The sequence below is a fragment of the Mirounga leonina genome, unplaced genomic scaffold (genome assembly GCF_011800145.1).
Source record: "Mirounga leonina isolate KUSES-001 unplaced genomic scaffold, KU_Mleo_1.0 Mir_92, whole genome shotgun sequence".
In the NCBI taxonomy this organism is placed as follows: domain Eukaryota; kingdom Metazoa; phylum Chordata; class Mammalia; order Carnivora; family Phocidae; genus Mirounga; species Mirounga leonina.
Window position 1 is genome coordinate 23,154,074 of NW_023270852.1, and position 12,189 is coordinate 23,166,262.

Here is a 12,189-nt window from a genome sequence, read left to right on the forward strand (position 1 = left end):
TAGAAGGTCAGGATTCACAAACACACTGAGGAAAAGGGTAGATATTCCAGGTAAGGGTTTTTTTGGGAAGCTCTATTTGAATTTCCTTCTCTAAAGCTTCAGATGTGGGCTTTAGTGTCAGATTTAAGCATCATTTTCACACTATTCTGTTAAAAATAGGAGCAGTTGACTTCAAGACTGCTGGGGTTTCGTCACCTGGGCTAGAAAAGGGACACAGTCTTGGGAAGGTTATGACTTAAGACAGTGTTTCTCAAACTCTGCCTTGTATCAGAAAAACCTGGAGGGCTTATAAAAACAAATTGCCAGGCCCATGCCCAGAGTTTCTGATATAGGTCCACTGTGGGGCCTGAGAATTTGCATTTCTAGTAAGTTCCCAGGTGATGCTGATGCTAATAATCCAGAGACTAATCTTTGAGAACCAATGATTTGGGAGAAGCTGGATTGCCTTTATCCATTTTTGGTAAATTGCCTTCCTTCTTCTCCTTGCTCTCTGCCTCTTACTCTTTTTAGGGTCTCCTCCCTGTCAGGAATGGAACACCATCACACTGCCCTCTCTGAAATTACTTGGGCTCTGTTTTTGGAGAGCCCAAGTAATTTGGGCCCAAGTACTTCTCAAGGTACACTGGAGAGATTATAGATGGTGGAGAAGGAGAGGCCCGGGTATGAGTCTAAGACTTGTCATTTACTACCTGCATGACCCAGGACAAGTCACTGAACTTCTTTGAACTTTAATTTCCTTATTCATGAAATGGGGAAAATGATGAGAGCCCCTTATCTATCTAATGAGATTGTTGTGAGAGTAAATCAAGGCACAGGTATGAAAACACTTTGTAATTTTTTAAAAAAATTTTATTTATTTATTTGGGAGAGAGGGAGAGGGAAGGAGGGAGGGGCAGAAGGATAAGGGAGAAGCAGACTCCCCACTGAGCAGGGAGCCCAACACAGGGCTTAATCCCAGAACCTCAAGATCATGACCTGAGCCAAAATCAGGTGTTTAACCGACTGAGCCACCCAGGTGGCCTGAAAACACTTTGTGAATTATAAAGCTGTTTGGTATGGTATGGCCTCGAACAGAACTGTGTTTGAATATTGGCTTAGTCCATTGTGATGTCTTAGACTAATTTATCCTCTCTGTACGTAAAATAGTGGGATAAAATATGTATCTTTTTTTATTATTATGTTATGTTAATCACCATACATTACATCATTAGTTTTTGATGTAGTGTTCCATGATTCATTGTTTGCGTATAACACCCAGTGCTCCATTCAATACATGCCCTCCTTAATACCCATCACTAGGCTAACCCATCCCCCCACCCCCCTCCCCTCTAGAACCCTCAGTTTGTTTTTCAGAGTCCATAGTCTCTCATGGTTTGTCTCCCCCTCCGATATCCCCCCCAAATATGTATCTGTCTTAACAGGACTCAATTAAGGCTAATGGCTGCCCCCAACTCTATGGAAATGTACCACTCTCTACCCAACTGCTCAAATTACAAATGTAAGAATCAGTCTTAATTAATCTCGTTCTCTCATATTCTACTTGTTTTATTTACTGCTATACCTCTAGCAAAAATGTGGGCACATGACAGGCACTAATATTTATTAGACAAAGGAATAAAATTCTGTTAGTTTTGACCTCAAAGATATATCCTGAATGAGTTAATTTCTCAACAATGCCCTTGAGGCCAGTCTTGTCCAACCATCTCTTACCCAGACTACATCACAGTCTCTTAGCTGCTCCTAGTCTTCACTCCTGCCAATCAATTCTCATTTTCTTGTGGGCTTGAATACTTTTACTTGATCTTTCATCTTCATAAATTGTACTGGACTACATCTAGTAGTATGTTTTTTAAAAATCTTGCTTGGCACTTGAGCTTTTGAAATATGAGAACACATAGATACATTGGATTTGAGAAAAATTTTAAACAATCTTTTTGAAGATTTTTCTCTCACCATTTATTTTAATTTCTCCTTTTGAACAGTCTTTTTTTTTTTTTTTAAAGATTTTATTTATTTGAGAGGGAGTGAGCATGAGCAGGGGGAGGGGCTGAGGCAGAGGGAGAAGCAGACTCCCCACTGAGCAGGGAGCCTGATGCGGTATGCAGGGCTCCATGCGGAGCTCCATGTGGGGCTCAATCCCAGAACCCTGAGATCACGACCTGAGCCAAAGACAGTTGCCCAACTGAGCCACCCAGGTGCCCCTCCTTTTGTACCTTCTATGAGATCTATGCTGGACTTCCTTTTGGTATGTATTCTCCATGTTTTCTTAATGTTTCTTTTATATTACTCATCCTTTTGCTTTTCAGTGCCACATCCTGGATAATTTAAAAAATTCTGTCTTCTAATTCACAAAGTCTCCTTTCATCTGTGTCTATACTATTTTTTGGTTTTGCTTTCTGTTTTTGGTCTAAATTATTTTTTTTTTAATTTAAAAAATTTCCATTGGATTTTTTTCAAAGACTTTTTATTCCCAAGATATATGAAGTTTGCCATTTTTTTTCTCCTTTTGAAGGACAGACTCCATCTTTGTGTTATTGAGTTGTCTAAATATACTGTTACTACATTTCTATTTCCTTGGGGATGAGTTAATTCTTCATTTGGATAAATCTATTGATTGTTTTTATAGTCTGCTTTAAAATTTTTGTTCAAAAGTTCAACTTGCTTGGGATGTTTTTTCCTTGTGCCCCTCTGTCAGATGGTTGCCTGGCCTTCCGAGATGCATAGCTCTCAACCAAGGTTACATCTGGGGTCAGAAGTTATTATTATGCACAATTTACATCAAGTTTTTATTTTTCCAGAGCAGTGTAGTGGAGGAAAAGGTCATGGGCACTGGAACCAAACCAGTCTGGGTTTGCATCTTGGCTCTGCCCCTTCCTAATGGTGTGGGCTTGGCTTCTCAGTTTCTCATCTGAATAAAGGGAATAATAATAATACTTACCGCCTATCATTCTTTTTGGAATCAAGTGGGGGAATACATTGAATGTACTTAGGTATGCAATAATAGACAAATATTTTTGGTGGAATGATAACAGTGGCCAACATAAAATAAATCTCCAATGGTTATAATTTCACCTATCACAAATGTTGGGTTTTGGATGTAAAATGTGGTTTTACATAGTGTTCCTTAAATCATCTTCTTCTGAGGCTCACCAGGGTATAGATATTGCACAATATGATAGGAACCCAGGAACCTATGTTTACACCTGAAAATATTTCTGTACCTTCAGAAATATTCAACTGGCTGCATTTACCTGAATACTGTGCCTTACTACATAAGTGAGGGAAAGATAAAATTATGCTATAAAATTATGCTGTGAGTAGCTCATTTATTTTGTAGGTGCTCCACTCTGGAGATAAGGAAGGTCCAGGATCAAGGACACTTAGGCAGGGATTTCACATGGTGGTTGCAATAGTGGTGAAATGATATGGAACTTGTCCTCATAAACACAGGAGGCAGAGCAGGATGGAGCTGAAAACTTGGGGAAGGAGGGGGGAAGAAAGGAATGGAGGCCAAGAAAGAAAGAAGCTAATAAAGTTCACTGTATTAATCAGAAGAGGACAATTGCAATGGACTTTTCTAGGGGTTTTTCTCTTGAAATGCCTGATTTTATTTCTCACCAAGGGCCTGGCTACTTTCTTTCCATGGCTCTGAGAATCCCTTAAGACTATGAGTCATAGGGGCACCTGGGTGGCTCCGTCGGTTGAGCGTCTGCCTTCAGCTCAGGTCATGATCTCAGAGTCCTGGGATCTGGCCCCTCGTTGGGCTCTCAGTGGAGAGCCTGCTTCTCCCTCTGCCTGTTGCTCCCCTCTCTTTCTCATACTCTCTCTCTCTCTCACTCTCGCTCTATCTCAAATAAATAAATAAAATCTTAGAAAAGAAAGACTATGAGTAATAAACTGCTATTGTTAAATTATGCTTGGGTTCACAGAAAATTTAGATTCCATAATTCCGCTGCTGCCTCAACTAAGTTCTGCTCATGTCTGTGGATGTTAAAATTTCTTTCTCAATCTATTTATCTCTATGAGGTCATTTAAACCTGTGTTTATATGCCTAGGGGAAGGACGGATAGGTATAGGAAGTTGTCATACAAATGGCTGTAAACACCATGTGGTCACCTGATGGGTTGTTACCTGTGAAGCACATAAAAGAATCACTTTGAGATTTCTGGTGCACCCAAATAACTGGGCCTCCAGAATATAGGATATAACTTTTTGAATTGTATAGCTATATGCTATAGGAAAATGATTCAATCTCAGGGACTGCCTTTTAAAAAAAAATGTTGATAACTCAGTACAAAGTAAGCATAATGGTCTATCCACCTGTTTAAGTGCTTAAAATCATATTCTCCCATTCAAGACCTGACACTTCGTTGCCCTTAAGTTTGTGTTAAAAGTTGCAGTGGTGACAATGGGGCTGTATATTTCTTTTTAAAAGCATGTTGGGTCTTTTATACTTCTCTGTGACATTAGCAGTCATTGATGATCATTGACAACTATTAATATCAACTGAAATTATAAAATAGTGATTTCTCATTGTATTATTGCTTCTCCATCTATTAGTTGGAATTCTTCTATAAAGAAACACTTCTTATCAACTCTTCAGTTACCTTTACATACAGTGTGTATACTTCCAAAGGAGACTAATAAAATTTTTTAATGTGTCATAACTGATGGCTTTAAACATATATGAGATATCCCAGTCAATTACAGATATTATTCTTACTTAAGCTTAACTTGTCCCATCTTTGTCCAGTGGGAGATCCTTCAAGTTGTCTTCTGATTCCTTCTGCCACAATCTCATTTCAGAGGAACATTCCCTCACCCTGAGCAGTACAGGATTCCAATAGCAAAGCCTGGTTGGAGATGAGCTTAAGATCACAAACTTTAAAATCCATAATGAAGCAATGAGCAAAAATCAACAAACAAAAATGAGAGCATTCCAAGAATTTCATAACGTAGAATGATATGAGAGACTATAAGTATTTTTTAAAAGATAGTTAAAGAAGTACAAAAAAGAAGTTGAAATTCTAAGAAAAGAAAGGCACTGTGCAAAAAAAGAACAGGCGGATTTGAAAAGTACTAGGTAGGATTTACAAAACTAAAACAAAAAACAAACAAATCATGATTTATGCCTCTTTTAAAAAAGGAGAGCTATGGTAATTTTTTTAAAAAAGTCAGTAGATGGGTAAAACAGATTCTTTAAACTACTTTTAGGGGTGCTTGGGTGACTCAGTTGGTTAAGTGTCTGCCTTTGGCTCAGGCCATGATCCCAGGGTCCTGGGATGGAGTCCCACATTGGGTTCCCTGCTCAGTGGGGAGCCTGCTTCTCTTTCTCCCTCTGCTATTCCCTTCACTTACGCTCTCTGGCTCTTTCTCTGTCAAATAAATAAAATCTTTTTGGAAAAAAAAAAAACTACTTTTAAAACCATGCTCTGAATCTAATTTATGAGCACAGAGAAAATGAGCACTGACAGATAAAAATATGGAAAATGTAGTGAAATATTAATAAATGGGGAGGATAGAAGTTTAATAAGTTTAATAGGAGTTCAAGGGATGCCTGGGTGGCTCAGTTGGTTAAGTGCCTGACTCTTGAACTTAGGGTCTTGATCTCAGTGTCATGAGTTCAAGCTCTGCATTGGGCTCCACATTGGGCATGAAGCCTACTTAAAAAAAAAATTGGAGCTCAAAAAAAAAAAAAAAAAGAGAGAGAGAATAGGTAGGGGTACCTGGCTGGCTCAGTCAATTAAGCTTCCGATTCTTGGTTCTGGCTCAGGCCATGCTCTCAGGGTCATGGGATTGAGCCCCACCTCGAGTCCTGCATCAAGCCCTGCATGGAGCCCCACGTGGAGTCCTGCATCGGGCTCCCCACTTAGCAGGAATCTGCTTCTCTCCCTCTCCCTTAACCCCTCCCCCCTCCTCTAAAATAAATGAATATATCTTTAAAAAAAAGAATAGGTAACATTCAAAAATAATGACTGAGAATTTTCTGGAACTTATGTAAGACATCTTCAGATTTAAGAATCCCATTGAGTCCCAAGCAATATTAAAAATAATAATACAAATTTAAAAATATATACCATAGCCACTTTATACTGAAAATGAATAACACCAAAGATAAAGTTTTTAAACAAAAAATCCTAAATACGGTCAGAAGGAAAAAGAGAGAATCCACACACTTCATGTCAACAATAAAGGCCAGGAGATGGTGGAATAAGTATCTTCTAAGTCTTGAGAGAAAAAGTAATTGCCAGCTTCAAATTCTACACATAGTTAACTTTTCATTGAAGAGGGAGGGAAAAATGAAAACAATTTCACATAAAGGATGGGAAAACTTATCACTCATAGACCCTTTCTGAAAGAACCTCTAAAAGGAGTACTGGAATTGAACCCAGGGAAAGGAGTGGGGGTGCAAGAAGCAATAACTAAAAAAGAAACTGATATGGAAATGAAAAAAAATCATATTATTAAATAATTTATGGATTAAATGAGAAACCATAATGGAAATAAATATTTATAACAGAATGACTATACAATTTTTTTGAGGTTCAGATAAATCAGTAATTAGAAATTTATAGTATGAAATTGTATAATAAGGGAGAACTTAATGAACTAAATATCTGATTCTCAGCTCACAAAAGGGCAACAGAAAAGAAGTAATTGATGTGAAAGCACTTTGTAAAGGGCATGAGGGAGCACTTATTAGTAGCTGCCAGAACTTAACATACTGTCAAGAAAGTGATGTTCTGTCTCTGTGAGTATGAGATAATGGAAATTCAGGGATATGGAATAAATGATGTTTTAAAACCCCTACAATCCTTATAGAGAGGCCAAATCTTGCTTTCTTGACCAGAGTCCTTGTCAATATACATGTTTGAGAGCAGAGAACTGGGCAAAACTGAGATTTCTCCAAACTTGTCAGGACTCGAGGTGAGTAGAGCATTGATAGAGAAGTTGACCAACTGCAGTTGCTTTTGGTTGCAGAGTCATGGCTGGTGGGTCTTGAAGATAAGATTCTACTCAAATGCCATTCCGTGAATAGGAAAAGGACTCCCAGGAAGCCAAAGAGCTGGGAGGTGACAGAGTGGTTCCTATAAAGTCAGCTTCAGCCACCTTCATCCAGGAAGTGTGAGCAGTGGCAAATTTGTGGCTTAGGTGTTGGCAGATGTTAACATGAAAAAGAGCCACTCCAGGAGTCACCTGGAGGTCCAGCTTTCAGAATTCCGCTCGCAGGTCATTGCTGGAGCAAAACGGCTGGTGGCACTAGCTGGCAGCTGTGATAACCCATCTTTGTCATTCCTGTCTCCTGAATCCACCTCCACAATCTTGCCGCTGTCTGCAGACAAGGGGATGGGAAGACAAGGAGAGCTGGCTTCCTGGTGGGGAGGGGAGGGGAGGGGAGGGGAGAGAGGGACGTAAGGATATACCACATTTTGTTTATCCATTCATCAGTTGATGGGCTGTTTCCACTTGTGGCTGTTATGAATCATGCTGTTGTGAACATTCCTGTATACTTTTTTACATGAACATGTGTTTTCATTTCTCCCGAGTATATATTTAGGAACAAAGGTGTATGCTGGGTCATATGGTAACTCTATATTTAAGTCTTTGAGGAAATGCCAGACTGTTTTTCAAAGCAGTGGCACCATTTTTATATTCCTGCCAGCAATGTATGAAAATTCCAGTTTCTCCACACTCTCCCTAACACTTGTCATTTATTTTTTAGTACAGCCAGCCTAGTGGATGTGAAGTGTGGTAACTCCTGATTTTGGTTCGCATTTCCCTAATGACTAATGATGGTGAGCATCTTGTCATGTGCTTATTGGCCATTTGTATGTCTTTTTCTGGAGCAGAGTTTATTTAAGTACTTTGCCCACTTTTTTTCTTTAAAGTTTTCGTTCTTTGCAAACACTTTATAGCAACAAACATATGGAAGAAAGTCACCCACAGCCTACCCCAATGTAGCAAATGTTTTTGTGTTTTGTGTTTCCAAGTTTCTTGTCTATACACATACTTTTCTTAACTGTATTTATAAAAATTGTGACTAAAAATATACATAACCTAAAACATACTGTTTTAACCATTTTTAAGTGTACAGGTGACATTAAGTGCATTCATATTATTGTACAACCATCACCACCATCCATCTCCAGAACTTCTTCTCCTTCCCAAACCAAAACTTTATATCCATGGAACATGAACTCTCCGTTTTTTATTTGTCTCTATCAATAAGGTCAGAAGGCTGGGAAGTTATAGCTGTAGGGCCAAATCTAGCCTGCAGCCTGTTTTTGTAAAGTTTAATTTGAACACAGTCATGCTCTTTCATTTAGCTATTGTCAAGGGTTACTTTTATGCTCCAAAGTTAAATAGTTGCAATAGACCCATATGTGACCCACAAAGCTTAAAATATTTATTATTATCTGGTCCCCTACAGAGAAAGTGTGCCATTCCTGCATTAGATATAGCTTTTAATCACCCAGTTACCTCTTCCAGAAAGTTCACAACGGTTGCACATTTTGGCTCTTCTTTACATTGGAGATGGAGTATAGAGGGGCGAGGAGGGGCAAATAAGAACAGATTATCAACAGGCTATGGCAAGCTCAGAATCAGAGACGTTTTCAACGTTTAATAGCCAATTGTGTAGAGGATTTTATGATTGCAATTGGAAGGATCCTTTGACACTGCCGATCAGACTCTTTACTTGAAGCTGGACTCTTGGTTCCTATTTCAACCTGCCTTTTTCTCTGGAATGCAGTATGGGAAGGAACACAATCTGAGCTCTAGGAGACAGCATGAGATAGTTGGAGAGAACACACAGGATTCCTTCAAAGCTGAGCAGATCCAAGTTCGTATTCTGGCTCCACTGCTGACCAGCTGAAGGACCATGAGCAAGTTAATTTTAAATTGATTTAATCTCTCCATGCCTTAGTTTTCCCATCCATAACATGGATAATACTGTTATGATGGAGCTATTATAAGATTTAGAGATGGGAAATGCAGAACACCTGGCACATAATGGGAACCATCATTATGATTACAAAGTCCTACAAATAGTCATCCGGCTCTGTTGGATCTTCAGAGATGAGAAACCACTTAAAAATGTCTCCTATGGCTCCCAGCATCAGGAAGTTATATATGTTCTGCTAAAAGATGCCTGGTAATTATTTAGATAAGTTGCCACCTGGGCAATTATTTAGATAAATTGTCTCATCTCGAGTTGAGGAAGCTGGAGTATTTTTCCAGGCTCTTGTCCCTCATTTGTTGAAGACTGTTCTTGGCCGATACTTCTGGGCTGCCTTGTAGGTTGAACAAATTTTATGTCCTAGAGAAAGCCCACAGGTGGAGGACTAGAGAGATGCAAGGTCCAAGCTGCAGTGTCCTTGTCGATGGACTCAGAAGTGGACAAAAGGTGTGTGGGTCGGGTCTCAGTGGTGGCTATTGTAGGGCATGACCCATATCAGAACTGCTATGCTGGACTGTCTCTCTCTCACCTCTCTTAAACTTTGCAAGTTACTCCTGGCCACAGCGGTGATCATGGGCATGGTTTTCCTGTTACTGGGATAAATATCTGCTAATGTGAACTGTGTGAGATGGTGGGAAGATAAACTTTAATTCTCCCTCATTTTTTTTTAAGTGAAGAAAAGGCTGCTGAGACTCCAGAGGAGAAAGCTCAACAAGGGAATCTGGTTCAGTGTATCCCTCAGCTGCCAGGACCAAAACAGTGTCTGGCACAGCTGGGCTGGTGAGCGCTTGGCCTCCCTGCTGTTGAAATGGTTGACAGCAACACAGGCACCATGCTGTCTGTTCTGGCCTCTTATCATCGTTTCCCTGCCTGTCACTCTTGTCAGTACCAGCGTCCAGATCAACTGGACCAATACTCAGATAGGCAGAGAGAGGCGCTGTGGGCTGAACAGGACAGTGCGTTGGCCTGGGAGCTGGGGGACCTGGGGGACCTGGGTTCAAGCCTCTATTCTGCCAATGGGCTCTCAAGGCCCTGCTGTCCTTGTCCACAAAGCCAGAGAGTTAGACCAGAGATCTCTGTCTCTTCTCCCCATCAGGAGGTGATACTTTCTCATTTTAGTCTTCCCTGGGAAAGGGGATGTGAGATTGAAGTTCTGCTCTGAGAAAAGGTTTTGTCAGTTACTCCAGTTGCTACTTGGGCCTCACGGAGGTTGCTTTCTCATCTATAAAATAGGGTCAGGAAAGCCTGCTTTTCCTAATTCACAGAGTTTTAGAGAGAAGATCAAGTGAGACAGTGATTATAAAAATGTTCTAGGGGTGTCTGGGTGGTGCAGTTGGTTAAGCACCCGCCTCTTGATCTCAGCTCAGGTCATGATCTCAGGGTCATGAGATCAAGCCCCACATTGGGCTCCACACTCAGCACAGAGTTTGCTTGAGATTCTCTCTCCTCATGCCCGTCCCACTTGTGTTCTCTCTGAAATAAATAAATAAATAAATCTTTACAGAAAATGTTCTATAAACTGTTATTCATTTTTTCCTTCCTTCATTCCTTCATCAAATGATTATGAGAATTTATGTCTGTGTTGGTTCCTGAGAATCTAAGGATGAGATCCATAGTCCCTGCTCCTGTGGGATTTTCAGTTTGATGCAGATATCAAGTAAGCACATAATTAAGTGACTGTGACGCATCCTAACACAGCAGTCTAGGTTACCATGCTGTGCAAATACAGAAGACTTGGTGGCTCCCGAGGGCACACACACACACACCTAACAGGAGAGGGATATATTTATCCAGTCACTGTGCATTTATAGATTTCCAGCTCACTACATGTGTATCTCTCTCCTGGTTGAGGCATGAGCCTCTCTGACTTGTATGTCACTATTCGTTCTCTCTGTCCCCTGTCACTTGACATGTCTGCTTTTGGCATGCCTTTCTTACCAGGCCACAGGGACAGACCAGATCTGCTGTGCTTTCTTGGGCAAGCATCCCATAGAGGGAGTGGGGCCAGCTTCCTGGGAGGTGCAGGCTGTTCTTGTATGCACACGGCTTCAGGGACGAGGGTTCTGCCAAGCCTAACACACTTCTTTGTGTATATGTTCTTTCTGAAGGCATGGCATGCCATGAACAATGAGCCCAGGGATCCCAACTCTCCCCCTTTCCCCATAAAATGCAAAACTCCCTTCTATCTGCCAGGTATATATAGAGCTGTGCCCTGGCCCAGCTCCATGGCTACCGCCACCTCCTCCCAGATGGCAGGAAGCGAGCCTGTAGGAGATCGGAGGAACTGTCTCTTTAAGAACCGCTGAGCTTCTGCGAGAGGCCAAACTGGTGGTGACAGGTAGTTGGACAGCCCACGGCCCACTAGGCGAGGGAGTGCCCAGAAGAGAGGAGCTCCCCAAGAAGCATTTCTGTATCCAGCCCTGGGCACTTGTGGCTGTGTTGCTGTATTGAGTCTACATCTTTCTTCCCAAAGACCCCAAATGCATCCCTGTTTACTCTTGCTTTTTATTGAAGTTCTTGTAACCAACCTCCACGTTACCACCTTACCAAGTACCCCGGGGCTCTCTGTTACCTCTGCAAATGTTCTCACTGACACCTGTGGAAGGTGGAGTTCTTGCAGCTCAGAGGGGACCCTCTCCTTTGTGTGCACACATTCACTCCTACTAACTGAGTTCCTAGTTATCAGTTACTGTTTAATGAGAGTCGGTTCTAGAGGATCCTCCCCTGTTTATTCCCATTGGGGTGGTTGTTACGATATGATTCAATAACACATGATGTAAATTGATGAAATGTGAAACAGACTTTTATTTCCCTAAAAGGTGAGTTGCATTTTTTTGAAAGCTTCAGTGGAAGTGAGGAGTTTATAAAAAGTGCCGTCCAAGGTGTAGGAGAAGTGAGTGGACATCATGTGATAGAAGGTGCACAGGCCACCTCTGCTCACATCTCCCAGCCTTTATCCACCCTTTGCCTTCCGCCTAGAATGCCTTCCCCATCCTGTCCTCCTCACAATCTTCCACTCATCCCGCAGGGCCCAGCTCAAATGAACTTTGCTCTGGGCATGCTCCCCCAACTCTGCCCACAGGGCTCACCTACCTCCCTTACTTTCCAAGCGCTTCATAGATTCCTCTAGAACACCACCTATTTCTATGACTGCTACAAAACCATAATTCAAAACATTCACCACTCTATGGCCACCTTCCTGGGACAGGGGTTGCTGGGCTTTGGATTGT